This window comes from Myotis myotis, unplaced genomic scaffold, assembly GCF_014108235.1.
Source record: "Myotis myotis isolate mMyoMyo1 unplaced genomic scaffold, mMyoMyo1.p scaffold_m19_p_1, whole genome shotgun sequence".
NCBI lineage: Eukaryota > Metazoa > Chordata > Mammalia > Chiroptera > Vespertilionidae > Myotis > Myotis myotis.
The window spans coordinates 205,692,757-205,712,607 of NW_023416313.1; the positions used below are offsets into that span (position 1 = coordinate 205,692,757).

Consider the following 19,851-nt stretch of genomic DNA (forward strand, 5'->3'; position numbering starts at 1 on the left):
CTGGCAGGGTTGGGGAGGTTGGTAAGGAACATGCCTCCGTGGACAGCTTGGGTGGGGTGAGTGCTGGAGGGTAGGCAGAGAGGAGCAAGACAGCAGGCAGTCAGGGACCCGTAGCCTGGTGCGTTTGCGGTGGTAATTTGCAGACGGTTCCTGGTCTAGGTGTCTGAGGCGGAGCCTGGGCCTCTCCGAGATGGTCCCGCCCGGGTTTCCCCAGCGGCTGGTCAGAGCAGCCTGGGGCGGGGCCAAGGTCGGCTCAAGCCGGGAGGAGCCGGGGTGCCGCTCCCGTGGTGCTGCCGGGGGGAATTTGCCGACTGTCCCTTGGCAGCGGGGCTGGCTTCACCCACCCGGTGAGGAGGACGACCCGCTTGCAGTCTCCTCCCAGATCCGGAGCGAGCATCTCCGAGGCCTGAACACCTTGCCTGGGGCTGGGCCGTGGCACGGAAGGCGCAGAAGTGGTGAGCACGCGGGTGGTTTGAGCCCCGCATCGGGGTGGGAGGAGGAGCGCAGAATCCGGGTCTTAAACGAGGTGGGGGGCGGGGGGGGGGGAGGCTGCGCTCTCTGTGCTGTCAGGGTCCTCTGAGTGGGAGGGGTGGGGGTGGGGGCGACTGCGCCACACTCCTTTGCCTCGCTGGCTGTGGCCCCGCTGGACCCAGGGGAGGGTGGATGGAATGAGCCGCCGACTGGGGAGGGCGGAGGGCCGTGTCTGGGTCGACCGTCTTCACTGGGTGGTGGGGGAGGAGGGTGGGCGGGAGGCTTGCCTGGGGGTCCCCGGCCGCCTGCTGACAGCCAGCTGGGAGTTGCCTCCCTAGACCACCCCCACCCAGGGATTCCCCGGGGCTGTGCCGCCCACTCTCGGGCTGAGCTGGGAGGGGTGCTGAGCTGGGAGGGGTGCGCGCTGCCTCTGCGATCTTCTCCACCGTGAGGAGGTACCACAGCATCACCATTGAGCTGCTGCCGGATGGGGTCGCATTCTATGCCGGGTGGGCTGGGCTCCCGGGCCCCCAGGGGCAAAGGATGCTGCCTTTTCTCCCATGCTTTCAAAGAAAGCTTCCTGCCTTCATCCTCGCCTTGGCCGAGAGAGAGAAAGTTTGCATTTGGATGATCGACCTGGGCAACCTGAGCTCCAGGGGGGCTGTGATTTCGGGGAGACCACTTAGCAGGACCTACCGAGCTGGCCTCCCAGGCAGTGCCGTGACCGATGCTCTCGGGGGGGACAGGGGCCAGTCTTGCTATCTAGACCTCCAGTCCAATCTGGAGTGGACTCCCCCACCCAGCGCCCCTTTCCTCATCCCTGAGGACAGAGGGAGTTACAACTTCCGCCTGGGGCTCCAGGGTGTCATGGGAACACTGTGGGGATCTGAATTGTCTGGGACAGGAAAAATTGTTCATGAAAAATGCTCATCTGAGCAGAGGGTATATGGGCCTCGGGGAGAGGATGCCCAGTTCCAGGCGTCAGGCTCCTATTCCAGCCTTGATGGAAGCCAAGTGGCAGTTCCCAGGCCACTGGGGGAAGGATGGGGGACAGCCCACGCCTGCAGGCGAAGAGGCAGGAGGACCACATTGGCCAGTCTGCCTTCTCTCAGCATCACCCTCGTGGTGTATCCCCTCATCCCTGCTCTCTCCCAACTCCTGTCCCCAGGAGAAATGGGCTTGAGATTTTGCCCTGGAGGGGAACTTTTCCCGCATCACCTCATCCTCCTACTCCACGGGGCAGGTGCCTTTCTTTGGAGGAAAATTGAGGTGGGGAGAGAGTGATATTTTCGAGCTGGAGCCAGCCAGCATCATTGGGTGGATGGGGAAAATGAGACAAGTTTCTCCAGGTCTCTTACCTACATACAGGCCTCCTGACGCCCTGCCCACCTCAGGGCAGACTGGACAAGGCCTCCTCCTCTCTCCTCTCTCCCCCCACAGTCCCCAGCCCTGGTAAGAGGAGGCTCTGAGCGCCTCCTGGTAGGTGGAGGGGGTGTCAGTAACAATGACAGCCCCAGCCTTTTCTCTTCTTCCTTTAAGATACGTTTTCAAGTTACGTGGGAAAGAAGCAAATGGAACAGGGGGCCAAAGTGACTGGGTCATCTTCTCGTTGTGCACCCACAGCGGACACACAATTTCTAGGGGTTCTCAGAGCCAAGAGCAGCTATCTCTCCTGCCTGGGTGCCCGCAGCGGTGACCACAGCAGGAGGGGCCCACGGCAGAGCGACCTCTATGACAGCCTGTTATTTATTCTGAGTCGAAGGGAGTTACCTTGTGTGTGTTTCAGACACACCCTCTGAGCACAGAGCTCAGAAGCTGGCTCCTGGGCACCAGGCATGCCCTGGCTGCATGAGGATCCCCAGTAATCACTGGGGTGACCTGTGGTAGAGGTTGGGGTTCCCAGGAAACCAGATGAGACCGGGCTGCCAGAGAGGAGAGAGGATCTACCATGTGTCGGGCTCCTCTGCTGGGCTGCCAGTAGGGTCCCTGCCGGCTCTTCTCCAGGAGGAAGGCCACTGCCTCACAGTCCGGGAAAGTGGTGGCGTGTCCCTCCCAGCAAGCAGAGGCAGAGGCAGGCCTCGGAGAGGCCTCTGGGCCGTGGGAAGAGAGCCTCTTGCAGAACATAGCACCTCGTTCTGGACCAGAGCCCCTATAGGCTGGCACTCTGCCCTCAGTTTCCCTACCTGACAGCTGGGCATGCAAACACCACCCCCAGATGGATGGGCGGGCTTTGGAAACCTGTCAAGTGTTTATTAGAGATGGAAAGTGTTATTCCTGGAGACTTTGGGCTCATTTGAAGCCATCTGTTCCCGGCCTCCGCGGGGGAACAGTGGCTGTTCCCTGTACCCCCAGGGCCAGTCCAGAGCACCCTTCTAGGCTTGGAAGGCAGGCTCTCCCCCCCAACCCACTTCAAGTTGTGTCTTGGCCCCGAGGACCTCCCCCTCCCCCTCCTCCTCACTGCCTGTGATATTTAATAGGATTTCCATAAAATGCTGGTGACTGGCAGCACAGCAGACCTTCCTATAGGCCAGTGATGGCAAACCTATGACACGCATGTCAGAGGTGACATGCGAACTCATTTTTTTGGTTGATTTTTCTTTGTTAAATGGCATTTAAATATATAAAATAAATATCAAAAATATAAATCTTTGTTTTACTATGGTTGCAAATATCAAAAAATGTCTATATGTGACATGGCACCAGAGTTAAGTTAGGGTTTTTCAAAATGCTGACACGCTGAGCTCAAAAGGTTCGCCAGCACTGCTACAGGCTGATATCCTCCCCATTGATTCTCGGATCCCATGGACTCTCTTCCTGAAGAGCAGCTGGTGGGAGAGCCATAGAGATAATGGGCATAAAGTTCTGGGAGCTCTTTGCACAGATGGTCCAGGATGACAGGCACAGGGCATTCAGGGCCGTGAGTGGGAACAGAAGTGCTTAGGGGAAGTGCTCAGCTTCCAGTGAGATCAGCAGCTTTTAGTGCATTGTTTGCCCGAGGTGGGCCCGGCACTCACGCCTCTTCCCTGTCCTGGGAGAGCATGGTTTTCGCAGCTTACACATCTACCTGCGTGAGTGGTGTCGATCAGATTCCTGTTCTTGCCCATGACTTGGCTGTTGCAACTCATGCAAAATAGGATCACAGAGGGAGCTGAGATGAGAACGGGGGGTGTGGGAGGGTGGGGGGCAGCTCTAGAGGTATGATGTGTTCTTGTTCTAGATCTGTCTGGATGGCTCTGGCCCAACCGAGGGTGGCTCTTTAGAAGAAGAGCAGCTGTGGCCAGAACTCTGCGTCTTATGTTTCCAGGGGAGGGTTGGCACCTGAGCTGCCATGTTACTTCCCAGCACCCTTGGGGCTGGCACTGAAACATATAGAGCCTGGGTGAGAGAAGAGGGGGTGCCTTCTTGTTACCTCCCGCCTCCTCCTGGTGATTGGTAATGTTCCAAAAGGAAACGAAGCCTGAACCTACTTAGAAAACCAGGATCCAGGTGTCCTAGACTCTCGCCTTCTGCTTTTCCCACCCCTCGACTCTGCAGTTTTGCACCAGCAACCTCACGATGACCTCAGAGGAGCTGGGCTGGGGGCGGTGGAGATACAACACCACCCTGGGTCTGCAGACCCTTGTTCATGCCAAGTCAGGGCCTCTGTCATCCTCAGAGGCAGGCAGCTTCCAGCGGAAAGCCAAGCCTTTCCTCCCCGTCACTGAGTGGTCTCACTAAAGAAAGTGGCCCTGGGGACAGGAGTCTCCCCCCAAAACTGGCTGAGTCTTTTCACAATTGCGTCCAATCAGAGAGACACTGGCCTCAGGCCACAGGGTCTTGGCAAAGAGCAAGGCATCCTGAGGTCTTTGGAGAGAGACATATGGCCAGGTGGCCTGGGATATGGCTGTGTTGAGTTTTTGATGTGGAAGCCTCATCACCTGGGGTGTCTTGAGTGGTAGTGACTGATAATAGGCTGGAAATGCCACAGAAGGTACTGGACACTCACCCTGGGCTCCGTGGGAGACCAGCTGTGCTTTGGAGGGGTCATGGGAGCATGGAGGACAAGGCAAGTCCTGGGAGGCACTGAGGAGCTGCGTTCCCGCCTGCTTCACGCCTGCTCACTTTTCTCCTGTGAATCTTTTCTTCACAACATGGGGAAGTAATCCCAGCACAGGGCCATCGAGGGTGAATGGGAGGAAGCAGAAAGCTGCCCAGCATGTGCCTAGTGACTGAGAGCCCCCTTCTTTCTATTTGCTCACCCCTTTCCCTGCTCAGTGGCGGGCTGCCCAGGGGTCTCTGGGCTGGTAGTGCTGACCAACAATGTTGATTGCTCCAGGCACTCTTTGAGCCGTTCCCTTCAAAAGAACTTCAGATGCCCGGAGACCTGGCAGAGGGGGACATCTTCTCAGAACCAGAGGGTGTTGGGGGAATTGACAAGCATGGGGGTACAGCACACAAGTGTTGGGAATGAGGAATCCCTGGGCTGGGACTTTGGGTGCTCAGGCCTGGGAATTAGGCCAGGCTTTGGGGAGACCCTCCTGGGCACCAGAAGAACAATAGCCTGCACAGTGTCACTGGCCTGAGTCCTGGTGCCACTCAGCCACCTCACATTCCTTCTCCCTCCTTTTTAATCCTTTGCACACCCCAGGGGAAGGCAGAGTGGATGTGAGTAGCCCACTTGATAGATGCGAAAGCTGAGGCTCAGAGAGGTAGTAATAGCCACATAGCCACAACCACACAGATGCACAGAAGTGGCAGAACCCAACTGTCCCCCTCACCCCTCACCCCCACCTCACCCCCCGCCACAGCAGTCTGACCCCAGTGGAGTGTTCCTCCCCCTGAGCCTAGCAGGCACCCCCAGCTCACCTGCTATTGCTCTGCTGGTGGTTTTGCTGAAGTTGCTTAAGGCAAAAGGACTTGGAAGTGAAGGTCGTGCATTTCTCCCCTTCCCCTCCACTCTGGGCAGGGTGCCCAGAGCTGGGTTCTGCTGAAGGACAGCAGGCAATGGAAAGATTGATTCACTTACCCCCACCCAACGCCCTGGGACACATTGAAGGTGTGTTTAGGGGGCCCAGCCTGAGCCGAGGCAGGGGGAGGAGACGCAGTACAGCCAGGCCCTGGCTCCATGCTTCATGGAGGGGCTCCTTGGAGCCCTGGCTCGGGCACCTGCATGGAGCTGTGAGCTGTGGGGATGGAGGGGCAGGAAGCAATGTGCAAGCCCCTGGCCCTGGGCTCATAGAGCTGCAAAGTGGAGGAGCAGGAGGACCCAGGTCCCAGAGCTCTCCTGTGGGTCCAGGGGGGACACCCAGCCCAGGCAGCTCAGATCTGTTCCTGGCAGAGCCTGAAGAGCAGGCTCTGGGTCTAGGCCTTATTCCAGGGCTGGCTATTTTGACTGTCTGCCTGCTTATTGGATGAATCATCTTTGAGCCCAGCTCTGACCCGGTCAATTCTCACTGGCTCCCCAGAGCCTGCTGTGGAAGACTCATCTGGGATTAAGCACAAACTATCTTTTCTAGCCTGCCCTCCTGCTTCCTGGCCCTTCCCTCACCCTCTGCTCTGGCTCAGGGGCTCTCCTGGGTGGGCAGGATGGATCAGATCAACTTGAAGTTTTTACAAAATAGACACACCTTGCTTTTCTACCCTGCCCACTTCCTGCTTGACTAAGAACCACTACTCTGGCAAATCAAACATGTCCAAACTGTCTCATCCACCTCCTCCCCCAGCCCAGTCCTTGTCCTCATCCCCATCCTCATCTGTTCAGTCTCATTGCCCTTCAATCCCAATTTGAATGCCACCTCCTCCATGAAGCCTTTCTTGGATGGCAACCAGAGGAGGTCTCATAGCCTTGAATGTACTTTTCCCATTTTAACCTGTCTCTTCTACTAGACCAGTGGTCGGCAAACTGCAGCTTGTGAGCCACATGCGGCTCTTTGGCCCCTTGAGTGTGGCTCTTCCACAAAATACCCCGTGCGGGCGCACATGTACACTGTGATTGAAACTTCGTGGCCCATGCGCAGAAGTCAGTATATATATATATGATTGGGGAATTTTGTGTTTTGTAATTATCTAATCTAATAAAAGAGAAAATGCAAATTGACCATACCTTCGCTACACCCCCAAGCCATGCCCACCAGCCAATCAGAGTGACTATATGCAAATTAACCCAACTAAGATGGCGGCCAGCAGCCACGAAGCAGGAGCAAGCAGAAGGCTTGGTTGCCCCAGCAATGGAGGAAGCCAAGCTTCCCGCTGGCTCTGGCCTCCACTGAAGGCAACAAAGTTTCAATTATAGAAGATAAATATACCCCAGATACCTGCTCCCAGCCAACCTCTACTGGGAGCTTGGGTGGCTGGGGCCATGGCCAGCCTGCAAACAGCCATCAGCCCCTCACCCAGGCTGGCCACACCCTCATAGGGTGAGGGTCCCCACTGGGGGGCTTGGCCAGCCTGCAAACAGCCATCAGCCACTCACTCAGGCTGGCCAGGCACCCCAGCAGGACCCCCCCCCCCACCCTGAAGGGGGTGTGGCCAGCCTGAAAGCGGCCCTCAGCCCCTCACCCAAGCTGGCCAGGCACCCCAGCAGGACCCCCACCCTGATCCGGGACACCCTTCAGGGCAAACCAGCCGGCCCCACCCATGCACCAGGCCTCTATCCTATATAATAAAAGGGTAATAGGCAAACTGACCCTAACAGCAGAAAGACTGGGAATGACTGGTCACTATGACACACACTGACCACCAGGGGGCAGACGCTCAATGCAGGAGCTGTGGCGGGGGGTGGCGTGGGGGTGAGGGGTGAGGGGGACAGTTGGGTTCTGCCACTTCTGTGCATCTGTGTGGTTGTGGCTATGTGGCTATTACTACCTCTCTGAGCCTCAGCTTTCACATCTATCAAGTGGGCTACTCACATCTACTCTGCTTTTCCCTGGGGTGTGCAAAGGATTAAAAAGGAGGGAGAAGGAATGTGAGGTGGTGAGAGCCTCTCCTGCCTCCTCAGCAGTGCTAAGGATGTCCGACTGCAGCTTAGGCCTGATTCCCGCTGGCAAGTGGGCATCCCCCGAGGGCTCCCGGGCTGCCAGAGGGATGTCTGGCTGCCAGCTTAGGCCCAATCCCTAGGGATTGGGCCTAAGCCAGCAGGTGGTCATCCCCCAAGGGGTCCCAGACTGCAAGAAGGCACAGTCCGGGCTGAGGGACCCCCCCCCCCCCCGTGCACAAATTTTTGTGCACTGAGCCTCTAGTTTATATATATAAAAGCCTAAGCAACTGTCAGACCGCCCGACCATCTGACCAGTAGCTATGATGTGCAATGACCATCAGGGGGCAGACGCTTAATGCAGGAGTTGCTGAGCTGTGGTGATGTGGCAGCTGTCGTTCTTGGGTGACACACCCAGAACCAGAGAGGAGTGAACCCGATTCTGGTGTGAGTCACCCAAGAACTGCTCTCTCACAATCTGGGCCCCGTTGGGGATGTCAGAGAGCCAGTTTCAGCCTCATCCCTGCAGGCCAGGCCAAGGGATCCCACTGGTGCACGAATCCATGCACCGGGCCTCTAGTACCTTAATAAAGCTGGTATATACATACACATTTCTGTATTAACATGAATAAATCTCAAAAACAATATTGCAAAAAAAAAGGGAAATGCAGAATAATGCCATTAGCGAAAATTCAATGTTAATAACAATCACAAAACAATACTATCTGTGATTTATGGATGCAGACATGTTACCGTGTTGCATTCCTACTGAGTTTATGCTTCTAGTTATCTTCAGAGAGGGAAGGGAGCTGGGACAGGGAGAAAGGAAGGCCTTCTCATTTGTCAGCAACACTTTTAACAAAAAAGATCTGAAGCACAAATGACAGAATGTTACCATTGGTCAGTTCTGTTGGCTTTATACTTTTACCTGTTTTATGTTGAAATTATTTCAAAATTAAACAAAAAAGTAGCCTGGGACATCAGAGGAAAGGTGCCAACTTTTCCCTGGGAAGTCAGGGGAGGTTGGGAAGGAGGTGCCAGCTGGGTGTTGAAGGCAGGGTGAGAGCTGACGTTGAACTGGGTGCGGGGAGCTGGAAAGGAGATGCAGGGGTTCAAGGCCAGGGACTCAGGAGCAGGCTCCTGCCCTTTTCCGTGTTGGATGAATGACTTGTGTTTGTCAGGCTGCCCCTCCCTCGCCACCTTCCTCACCCTCATCCCTGGTTCCAGCTCCTCAACTTCTGGGCTGTGAACATAGTGCATAGGCTCCGGCAGCTCGTAGGGGCGTGGGGATGACCTGTCATGTGATGATTTTTTAAGTCTAGATAATCTAATAGCCAAATATATGAAACTGATCATTAAAAAATGGGAAGCAGCCACTGATACAGGAAAAATAGAATCCGTAGAGGATACCATGCTCGACCACATGTAAATTCAGTTGAAAACCAACTGAAACTGATAGTTTTCTGAGAAAATATAAATCATTAGTTTGGCTCCAGAAGAACTAATTAGAAAACCCCAACAGGCCAATAATCATGGAAGAAATTGAGTGTTCATCAAATTCCTCTCCAAAAAAATTCAGGTTTGGCTGTTTTAATTTCTATCAAACCTTCAAGGAACAGATAATTCCAATGTCATTTAAACTGTACCAACAGTACCAGATCACAGGTAAGGAAAGATTCCAAATTATTTTATAAAGCCAGCACAACACTGACAAAGATCACACAAAACACACACAAAAATTACTCTTAAAAATCTTACTTATGAATATTGGTGCACATTTTATGAATTAATAAGAACAAATAGAATCACACAGCATTATGTTAAAAAATGAATACACCACAAGCAAGTGAGGCTATATTCCAGAAATACAGATTCAGTATTAGGAGAATTATTCATATAATTGAACAAAGTAATAGTTAAAAAGAGATGAAAAAATCATATAAACAGCTCCATAAGTGTTAAAAATGCCTAAAAGGCATTTGATAAACTTGAACATATGTCTATAATAGTTAGCAGAAATAGATGGGTATTGTCGAACATGGTTTTATGCACGTATGTGTATATGTGTGGTATACAGATATACATACATACAAGGAAAAAATTACCACCGTTCCCTTTATTCTTTAACACTTCTCTAGAAATGCAAGTAAATACAAATTTTGAAAATAGAAGTTATAAAAGGAGGCCAATTTATCAATTAAGATTGCAGACAAGATTGATCTCCAGGAATAAAAAAGAACAAGACAGTCCATTGAAAACAGTGTTTTAGAAATAATAAAAATATACTAAGATGACCACTAATAAATATTAAAACAAAAATTGTATAGCTTTTCTATGCATACGTGTTAGCCTCTTAAAATATAATGGGAGGAAACATTTGCAATATCTGTAAAAGTGCTAAACATACGGAAAGTCTAACCAGCACTGTCAAGAACAGCTCTTATTAATGCTGTTTACTCCTTGTTCCGCAGCCCTGAGACCTAATACAGTGTGGGGCAGCCCTGGCTGGTGTGGCTCAGTTGATGAGAGCATCGGCCTGTGGACCAGACCGAAGGGTCTCAGGTTCAATCCCTGGTCAAGGGCATGTATCTGGGTTGCAGGTTCAAACCCCAGCCTGCGTGTGGGAGGAAACCAATCAATCTCTCTCTCTCCCCTTCCCTTTCACTCTCTCTAAAAATCAATGGAAAAAATATACTTGGGTGAGGATTAACCAAAAAACAATTTGTTAAAAATACAGTGTGGCCCTGACCAGTTTGGCTCAGTGGATAGAGCGTCGGCCTGGGGACTGAAGGTTCCCAGGTTTGATTCCGGTCAAGGGCGTGTACCTGGGTTGCGGGCACATCCCCAGTAGGGGGTGTGCAGGAGGCAGCTGATCGATGTTTCTCTCTCATCGATGTTTCTAACTCTCTATCCCTCTCCCTTCCTCTCTGTAAAAAAAATCAATAAAATATATATTTTTAAAAATACAGTGTGGAGCAAAAGTAGGTTTACAGTTGTGAGTACATGAAACAGTTTATTCTTGTATTATTATTTGTTAATTATTATATTGTTTTCCATAGGAGCAACTGTAAGTCTACTTTTGCCCCACCCTATAGATATTGGTCCCGTGGCGGAACTGGCTCACAGATCAATGGAACAGAAAAGTGTATTTAGATAAAGACAAAGCACATTTGCTATGCAGTGGTGATCAAAGTAATTGCCAACTTACAGTGATTCCCATGTGCCAGGCACTGTTCTGCACCCCTCACCTATAGCCTAACACGTTGGGTCCAGTTGGTCTATAATGTCGAAGATATTTAAGTCCTCTGTTTCCTTATTGATATTCAGTCTGGTTGTTCTACCCATTATTCAAGGTGGTTTATTGAAATCTATTTTTGCACCACTATTTCTCCCTTCACCTCTGTCAATGTTTGCTTCATATACCTGGGTACTCTCCCGTTAGGTGCATATATATTCATAATTGCTATATATTCCTGGAGAATTGATCTTTTATAATTATACTAGAGGCCTGGTGCACAAAATTTGTGCACGGGTGAGGTCCCTAGGCCTGACCAGTGATCAGGGCCAATTGGGGCCAGGCCAATTGGGGCCGGGCCAATCGTGGCCTGCCAGCCAGGGGAAGGACGGGGCAGGGCGGGGGGCACAGAGGGACTGCAGGAGGTTGGCTGCCAGCCCCAGGAGGGAGCTGACCCTTCCCCCCCCCCCCCCCCGGGAAAGGGGCTGCATCCACTGCCACATACCCCTAGTTCCCTGTCCCATCCTGGGGCCTGCTGGCCAGGGGGAGGGACCGCGGAAGGTTGGCTGGCCGGGGGAGGTTGGCTGTGGGAGTGCACTGACCACCAGGGGGCAGCTCCTGCATTGAGTGTCTACCCCCTGGTGGTCAGTGTGCGTCATAGCAACCAGTTGTTCACTATGCACCCCCTGCTGGCAGGGCTTGACGGGGGTGGGGCCGGCTGGGTCTGGATCTTGCCCAATGTAGGTGGGGCTGGCCAGATCTAGGTCTCATGCGATTTCGAGGTGAGACCCAGACCTGGCTGGCTGGCGTGGCCTGAGGTCCCCTGCCCCGGCCCAGCGCCACGCAGCCTCAGGTCCCTGCTGATCGCTCGTTACAGCAACCCCGCCTCCGCTGTGGGTGCAGCCATTTTGTGATGGCGTGACAGGGTGAGGGTCAATTTGCGTATTACCTCTCTATTATATAGGATAGTACCCTTCTTTGTCTTTCATGGCAGTATTTGACTTAAAATCTATTTTGTAGTATAAGTATGGCCATCCCTGCTCTCTTTTTGTTACCATTTGCATGGAATGTCTTCTTCCATCCTTTCTCTTGCAGCCTATGTGTGACTTTACAGCTGAGGCGAGTCTCCTGTAGACAGCACATAGTTGCATCTCTCTCCACCCTTTATCTGAAATAACTCATTTACTCCTCACAGTAACCCTCTGCAGAGGGTGCTATTGTGGTTCCCACTTTTAGATGAGGAAACTGACACACAGGAAGGTTAGGAAACTTCTAGATCTCATGAAATTGGAATTTGAACCAGCACTTGACTCAGAGGTCATGCTCTCTGTACCCATCCTACTGCACAGATAAATTGAGATTTTTAATCTAGAGGGAGGGTGATGGTGGGGGAAGGAAATGGATGATTCAAACATGATTTTGAAACAACTATCCAGCCTCTTGGGGAAAAAATAAAACTAGGCCCTATCACACTCCTTACACCGAAGCACTGGTAAATTCTAGAAGGAAAAGATTAAAAGGAAGGAAAGATTAAAAAGAAAGAAAGAAAACCCTAACAATACTCATGAAAAACACAAGCAAATATTTTTAGGATCCTCTAGTAGGAAATACTTTTGACTACAGAAAAATCTGAAATTCATGTAAGCAAAAGATGCCATAAGTAATGTTTAAAATGAGACAAATAACAATTTGCAATACACATGACATAAAGTTAGTTGCCTTCACTCGGAAAAACCTCTTAACAATCAGTGAGATAAATTAGGAAAGATACAGACAGTTCACAGAAAAATAAATGCAAAGGCCAATCGTTCAATAAACACAAAAAGAATGTCTGCCCTTTCTAATGATTAAGAATTAAACATTGAGCACGGCCAGCATGGCTCAGTGGTTGAGCATCGACCTATGAACCAGGAAATCATGGTTCAATTCCTGCTCAGGGCACATGCCCCAGTTGTGGGTTCAGTCCTCAGTGTGGGGTTTGCAGGAGGCAGCTGATCAGTGATTCTCTCTCATCATTGATGTTTCTATTGCTCTCTCCCTCTCCCTTCCTCTCTGAAATCAATAAAAACCCTTTTTATAAAAAGAATTACACATTGAAACATGATATCACTTTTCATCTCTCATATTGGCAATATTGGAAATTGGATAATGCACTGTGCTGTCGAGGGTGGAGGGCAGAGGCACTCCCATGCACCGCTGGGCAGTGCAAACTGGTTCATCCTCTTTGAAGGCGATTTGACAATATCTATCAGAATCTTAGATAAACCTAAATTTTAACTCCTAACCCCGGGATTTATTCTACAGCTAACCTCACACATATGCACAAAGATCTGTAATCATAGGCGGTCATTGCAGCTTTGATTGTGCAGCAAAAATGTAGAAGCGACTGAAACGTCCATTGACAGGATAGATTCGTGTAAATTATAGCCTCCTTCACGGGAACTCTATGAGCTGCTACATGAATGATCTATGTTGCTATGGCTAGATGTGTGATGTATGTTAACTAACACAGAGTACCAGGAATGTGTCCCTGGTTGGGTTTAAAATAAAACACAGGCATATATATGTATTTGTCAATATTTATGGAAAAACTTTTGGGAGAAAACTTAAGGAACTTGACCGTGTTTATATTTGGGGTGGAACAGAGGTCTGGGTATTATTTTTAGTGGTTTTCTTTTTTCCCCCCCATAAGCACATTATTTTCTGAATTTAAAAAGAGTATTTATAAAGGAACCAATTATAAGGAAGAATACTATTTAAGATGCTTCACTCTGAACTTTCTTTTCAAATTCTTTCCTCAGTGGGTTCACCAGGTTTTTTTGTTTGTTTTGATGTTTGTTAAAAAAATATATTTTTATTTACTTCGGAGAGGAAGGAAGAGGGGAGAGAGAGAGAAAAACATCAATGATGAAAGGGAATCATTGATTGGCTGCCTCCTGCATGCCCCCCACTGGGGATCAAGCTGGCAACCCCGGGAATGTGCCCTTGACTGGAATCGAACCTGGGACCCTTTGGTCCACAGGCTGATGCTCTATCCACTGAGCCAAACCAGCTAGGGTGGTTCACCAGTTTTGACACTAAAATTTTACATCTGGAAGGGCCCAGGAGACTGTTTCCAACCTTCATTCTGTCATGAGGAAAGGGAGGCCTAGAGAGGTTTCAGCAGGCGGCCCAGGCCCCCTGGCCAGTCTATCGGCAGAGACTGGGCTGCTCTGATGCTGCTCTCAGGAGAGGGACTGATTGCCCCTTTATGCATGTGACCAAAGCTCCGTCCTTGGACTTTTCTCAGCACATAGTCCAGCGAGTCTTACTCCATGTGCATCGACGTGGGGAACCTATTACAGTGCAGAGTCCCGGGCGCCTTCCTAAAGAGCCTGACTCAGTGGGCTAGGGCAGGGCCTTTAAACCTGCGTTAGCAATGTCCCCACCAAATGATTCTGAAGTCCCACTTGAAGTCACCCGATGGCTCTGGGCCCCTCTGACCTCCCCCGGGCAGTCCTGCTGGTAGTGTCTGTGTATCTAGGCTGAAGCCCTCCACCCCAGCGAGGAAAGTAGGGTGCTCCAGTGGAAGTGCTTGGACCCCCAAGGCAGTGCTCCATCCATGTCCCCCTCTGGCCCCCCCCCCTTCAGCTGAGATGAAGGATGGCCCTTGCTCACTCACCCCAGGGTGGGAGGCAGCTGGATGTGGGGGTGGGGCAGACTGAGAGTCGTAGCTGCATCTGGGGTGCCCCTCACCCTGTCAGGGCTCCCCTGAAGCAGGCCTTGGGGAAAGATGCTGACCAGCATATTGGACCTGGGAGGGGCCTGGCCTGCTTGGGCAGGGGAGGAGCCCACGGAGGCCAGGGGAGGCCTGGGATCCATGCCCGCCGGCACTGACGGTGCTTCATTGTCCCTGTGCCACAGAGCCTTGCGCCAGCCACCTTCGTGGTTAGGAGTCCAGCTGGGCGGTGGCTGGGCCCCTCGGAAGCCCCTGACGACAGATCGAGAGGAGGGACGACTGGTGACAACCCATCTGCCTGAGCCCCAAACCTCACCTGCTGCCCAGGTAGGTGCTCTTGCCATTCTCCCACTCAGCAGGGCTAAGCCCCTCGTGCCAGCTCCTTCCTCAGCCTGGGAAATGTGGCCTGAGGCTCTCCTCTCAGTGCTGGGCAAAGGCCATCCCTACGCCCCCAAACCCACAACCTGATGGGGAGGGGGTGCAGGATGGGCCCATCTCATCTCCAAAGAACACTCTTCCAGAGGACCCTGGCTCCCAAGGCCTGGTGGGTGGGGGCTGGGGGGGGCAAGGGCTCTCTGGCTCTGGTTAGGACGCCCCCTACTCCACAGAAATGCCCCTCCAGGGCTGCCAGCTGGGTCCCCGGAATGGCTCTTACCCAGCTGGCCCTGGTTTGAGACAGGCCCAGAGCCCAGCCAGACATGGCTGTTCTGAGAGTTCCCTGCCTCTCACCCCCTTTCCTTGAGAAAGGGTTATGACAAATGGTATCTTCATAGACCGTTAGAGCTGGGAGAGATCTTAGTGGTACAGTCAACTTCAATCTTGTTTGACTTCTCAAGCATTAGTGTCATTTAAAATGCCCTGGCCGATGTGGCTCAGTGGCTGAGTGTGGACCTATGAACTAGGAGGTCATGGTCCGATCCCTGGTCAGGGCACATGCCTGGGATTGTGGGCTCGATCCCCAGTAGGGAGTGTGGAAGAGGCAACTGATCAATGATTCTCTCTCATCATTGATGTTTCTGTCTCTCTCTCCCTCTCCCTTCCTCTCTGAAATCAATAAAAATATATTCAAAAAATAAAATCAATTAAAACATTCAAAAAAAATTTTTAAAGGTTGTAACTGAACAGCTCAGAGGACTCAGGTATAAGCTGGTCAGAACAGCACAGGAAGCCGGGGTCTCAGGCAGCCCTGCTCAGTTCAGCTGCCTCCTCCCTGCCCTGCCTCCGCCAGCTCCTACACACACACACACACACACACACACACACACACACACAGCCTCTGCCCCCCACAGCCTCTGCCCCTCTCTCCTTTCCTATCTTTCCACCCATCTGGTGACTCCTAGCAACACCCCCACCCCGCCCCTTGTGAGAGAGACAGGAGGTGATTAAACCTCCAAAGCTGGAAGGTATAAAGCCAGGTTAGCATCTAAGTGAGGCTTTCTTCCCTATTAAGTAGACAAGTTAATAACATCCAGAAAGGATTGGTTTGTCAAGAGAAGCTATAATGGTGATAAGGTTTCTTTATTTGAGAGTGTCTCTAAAATCTCTTTTCCATGAAAGAAGTTATCCTGTGTGGGCTGTTGGCCAAGAACATTGCCATCGTTGTTATTATCAAGAAAAGTAATCTTAGGTATAGTTCTTCTCTGTGCAGATCAAAGTGGACGATGTTCACACTCCCTTATAATTTCTTGGCCTGGCTTGTGAGAGCTCTCCAGGGCAAGGAGGCTTAGCTGCAGGCGGTATGTCACTTCTGCCCCTTGGCCGTGCCCACTGCCCAACCCGGTGCTGAACCCTTGTCCATCCAGCCTAGGTTCCTGGGAGAAGCAGCATCAAATAGAAGTAAAGAGCTCAGGCTCGGGAGTCAGGTGGGCCTGATTCCCAGCTCATCACCTACGAGCCGTGTCATCTCTATGTAGTCAGTCTTCTCATCTGTAAAATGGAGATAATGCCAGTGAAGATTGAAATTAGTAACGATGAAGTGCTTGAAACCACATCTAGCACTTACTACATGCTTAACATGTTAGTTCTGATCCTTATAAAAGCCTCTTCTCCACATCCGCACCTGCTGCCCGATTAACCTCCCTAAAGCCCTCTTCTCACACCCCTGCTCGAAAATCCCCCGTGGCTCCCACTGCACGTTAGTGACTGTTCTCTGACCTGCCCTCTAAGGGCCTCAGAGGCAGAAACTCTGTCATTTTCCTTGAACATAGTAAGAAGTCATTCACATTTGCTGGGGGAGTGCCCACCCTCAAGGTGGGAGAACTGAGACCCCCAGGAACGGAAATGCGGCCACCTGCAGCCCCAACCTAAAGGTGAGGACAGGATGTCTGGCCACAGGCCAGAACAGGCAGTCACTGCAGTTATAACTCACACTCAGCGATGAGCTCAGGCCAGGTGGCAGATGTGACATCATTGTTCTCATTCAGCCCTTGAAGGTGGCCCAAACCTCAGCTCCTATAGCTCAGGTGGGAAGCCTAAGGCAGCAGAGCCACCACCCACCCCCTGCCCCTGATCTGGAGCCCTGGACAGAGAACACAGCAAGTGTCACACCCTGCATCTCAGCTGGCAGAAGGCAGGCCAGTGTATGGAGGAAGGGGCACTGGGTTGGAGTAGGGAGGCCCGTGTTCAAAACCAGATTCTTCACCTGGTGGGGAGAACTTGTCCGTGTCAATGAGCTTCTCTGAGCCTCTGTTTTTCCATCTATAAAATGGGAAGATAATACCCATTTTGTAGGATGGAACAAATGCCAGAGCACCTGTACAGTGCCCGCATGGGCACTCAGTAACTTGCAGATGTTCTGCTTGGTCCATCACAGTTGTTCTTCCAGACTGCCAGCCTCTTGTTCTCTGTAGCAGAAATTTTCCTCGCCTGGCCTGCACCCCAAGATGAAGGAAAGGGGTGGTGTTTTGGCAGAGGAGGAGAGGAGGAACAGTCCAGATCTTCCCAGATTCCTGGCAAGCGTGAGAGGTGCAGCAGGGGAGAAGTAGTTCTGTCTGGTTTTCCCAGAGATTTTTCCACTTGGGTGATGCCAAGCTCAGGAAGCCAGAAGTAAAGCGACAGACCCTGCTGCTGGTTCAGGCAGGGTGGTGTTTTTCTCTTGATTCACTCAACAAATGAATGGATTTGTTGGGATTCCAGGCACCGCGCTTGGCACTGGGACATTCAGCAGCCAGTAGAACAGACACAGACTCTGCCTTCATGGGGCCTTCGTTCTAATGCGGGTGGAGGCGATAAACGGCATAAAGTATGGGTGAAGTACGTTAGAAGGAGGTACAAGCAATGGAACCGAAGGAAAGAGGGATTGGCAGTGCCAGGGACTCGTGTCAATAATAGGGTCAGCCGAAACCGGTTTGGCTCAGTGGATAGAGCGTCGGCCTGATTCCGGTCGGGGGCATGTACCTGGGTTGCGGGCACATCCCCAGTAGATGTGTAGGAGGCAGCTGATCGATGTTTCTCTCTCATCGATGTTTCTAACTCTCTATCTCTCTCCCTTCCTCTCGGTAAAAAATCAATAAAATATATTAAAAAAAAAATAATAGGGTCATCAGGACAGGCCTCACAGAAAGGGGTCATTTGAGGTGCCAATCACCTGCTCCCCTGAGGAACCCCTGGGAAGCCTGTGGGCTCAGAATCAGGGCCAGTGCCTTTCATGAGGTCCTAGGAAAGGAGCAAAATCCAGAAGGCCTGGTCCCAGCCCGGATGGCACGCCCTTCCTCCAAAACCCTACAAATGACCTGCAGATCATTCAGCCTGAGATGCAGGACCTCGCGGTCTAGCCCCAATGTGTCTGTTTTCTTAGCAGATCCTTCTCACCCTACCTTTGCAGCCAAGCCAGTCAACCTGGCCATTTCTGGAATATTCCACCCTCTGCTTCCCTCCTTCACTCATTTGTCCCCTTTGCCTGCTCCTGCTGGTGTCTGTCAGCCCAGACATCCCACCTGCCACCTCTCTGAAGCCTTCCCCGGCCCCCCTGGGGCTGTGGTCTCTGAGCCCCATCACCTTGGCATGTACCTTTCTAGAGCCTGGCCCTTCCTCTGGGTGTAGGCATTGGCTTAACTGTCTGATCTCTCTGCTGGGCAGGAAGTGCCCTGGACAGGGCCTGGAGGTCTTTCACCTCCTGCAGGTGGGGGCCTGAGCAAGCATTGACTGAATTCAATGTGAGGGGAGCTCAAAGGCCCCCAGCAATACTGGGACAAGAAGAGTGGGGGAGCCTCTGGTCTCCTCAGACAAAGAGGCAGGCGGAGGCCAGCAGGAAAGGAGAGAGGGAACTGAAACGAAGGAGCTAGTGAAGGAAGGGGAGAGAGAAGTCCGCACCAAGTGTCCTCCAGAGAGGCAGACTGTGAGACAGATGGATGAGTCTCCCCCGGAAACAGCTACTGCTCCCTCCCCTCAGCATCTCAGGCCAGTGCTTCCTTGTGTCTAACTAGCATACCTTCTGCTGCAGCTGGAGCTCATTTCCTCTGGTTCCATCCTCTGGATTCAGGCTGCTCTTTGAATCCACATTCAGCATGGATCAGAGTGGCTTTCCTGACCCCCCAGTGGTTCTCAACCTTCCTAATGCCGCGACCCTTTAACACAGTTCCTCATGTTGTGGTGACCCCCAACCATAAAATTATTTTTGTTGCTACTTCATAACTGTAATGTTGCTACTGTTATGAATCGTCATGTAAATATCTGATATGCAGGCTGTATTTTCATTGTTCGACACCAGCAGGTTGAGAACCGCTGCAAGCCCAAGGGGCAGGAGCAAGGCCATCCCGAGGCTGACCCCTGGCCTGGGGCTTGTGCTTTAGTTGAGGAGGCCACACAGAGACTACCTGAGGGCCAAAGCGTGGGGGCCACCACGGGTCACAGAGGTTGTGCCAGCCAGTCGCCCCCTCAGCCTCTCTCAGAGCTGACCCTCCGTACAAGCAAATCCATAAACAGAGCCCCCACCACAGGAGCCCTATGATTCTCAGCCCCTGGTGCTCTGGGCTCTCTGCCCTGCAGGCTCTGTGAAGCCATGTGAGCCAGACTCCCAGCCTCTGCCTTCTGGCTCCCGCCCATTGCCCATCACCCAGCGCTGATCGCTGGAGCAGCTGAGCTCACAGGGAGAGCCCCTCCACCGCTCTCCAGTTCCCCACCCCAACCCTTGGCAGCCAGCGTCTCCTTTCCTATTTAGACAGATGGGGCCAGAGCCTGGTGTCCCTCCCATCTCTGCTGCCCCAAGGGGTGGTGTGTTCCCATCTGGGGACCCCAAATCCCTCAGGGGAAAACCTTAACACAGTCTGAGTCCAGCTCCCCCTCTATTTTGGTGCAGGCATGGTCTCCTCCTGGAACGCCCTGCCCCTGGCCTCCACAGGGCAACTCCTCTTCAGGGGGAAAGCCCCACATGTACTCAGAGCTGAGAATGTGATTGCTGGACGCAAACTGTCTGAGCTCAAATCTCTCTTCAGCCGCAATAGCTCCCATCTTGGGGTTGTTGTGAGGATTAAGAGA

General features: G+C 52.1%; 1 protein-coding gene across 1 annotated transcript in view; it reads left to right on the forward strand.

Moving 5' to 3' along the window:
- Positions 1–219: 219 nt before the first annotated feature.
- Positions 220–19,851, forward strand: part of TMEM63C (transmembrane protein 63C) — a 64,635-nt gene continuing 45,003 nt past the window's right edge. The window contains exons 1-2 of the mRNA XM_036314049.1: positions 220–455; positions 14,562–14,703. The gene's annotated coding sequence lies outside the window, so the exon portion shown is untranslated. The remainder of the gene's footprint in view (positions 456–14,561; positions 14,704–19,851) is intronic.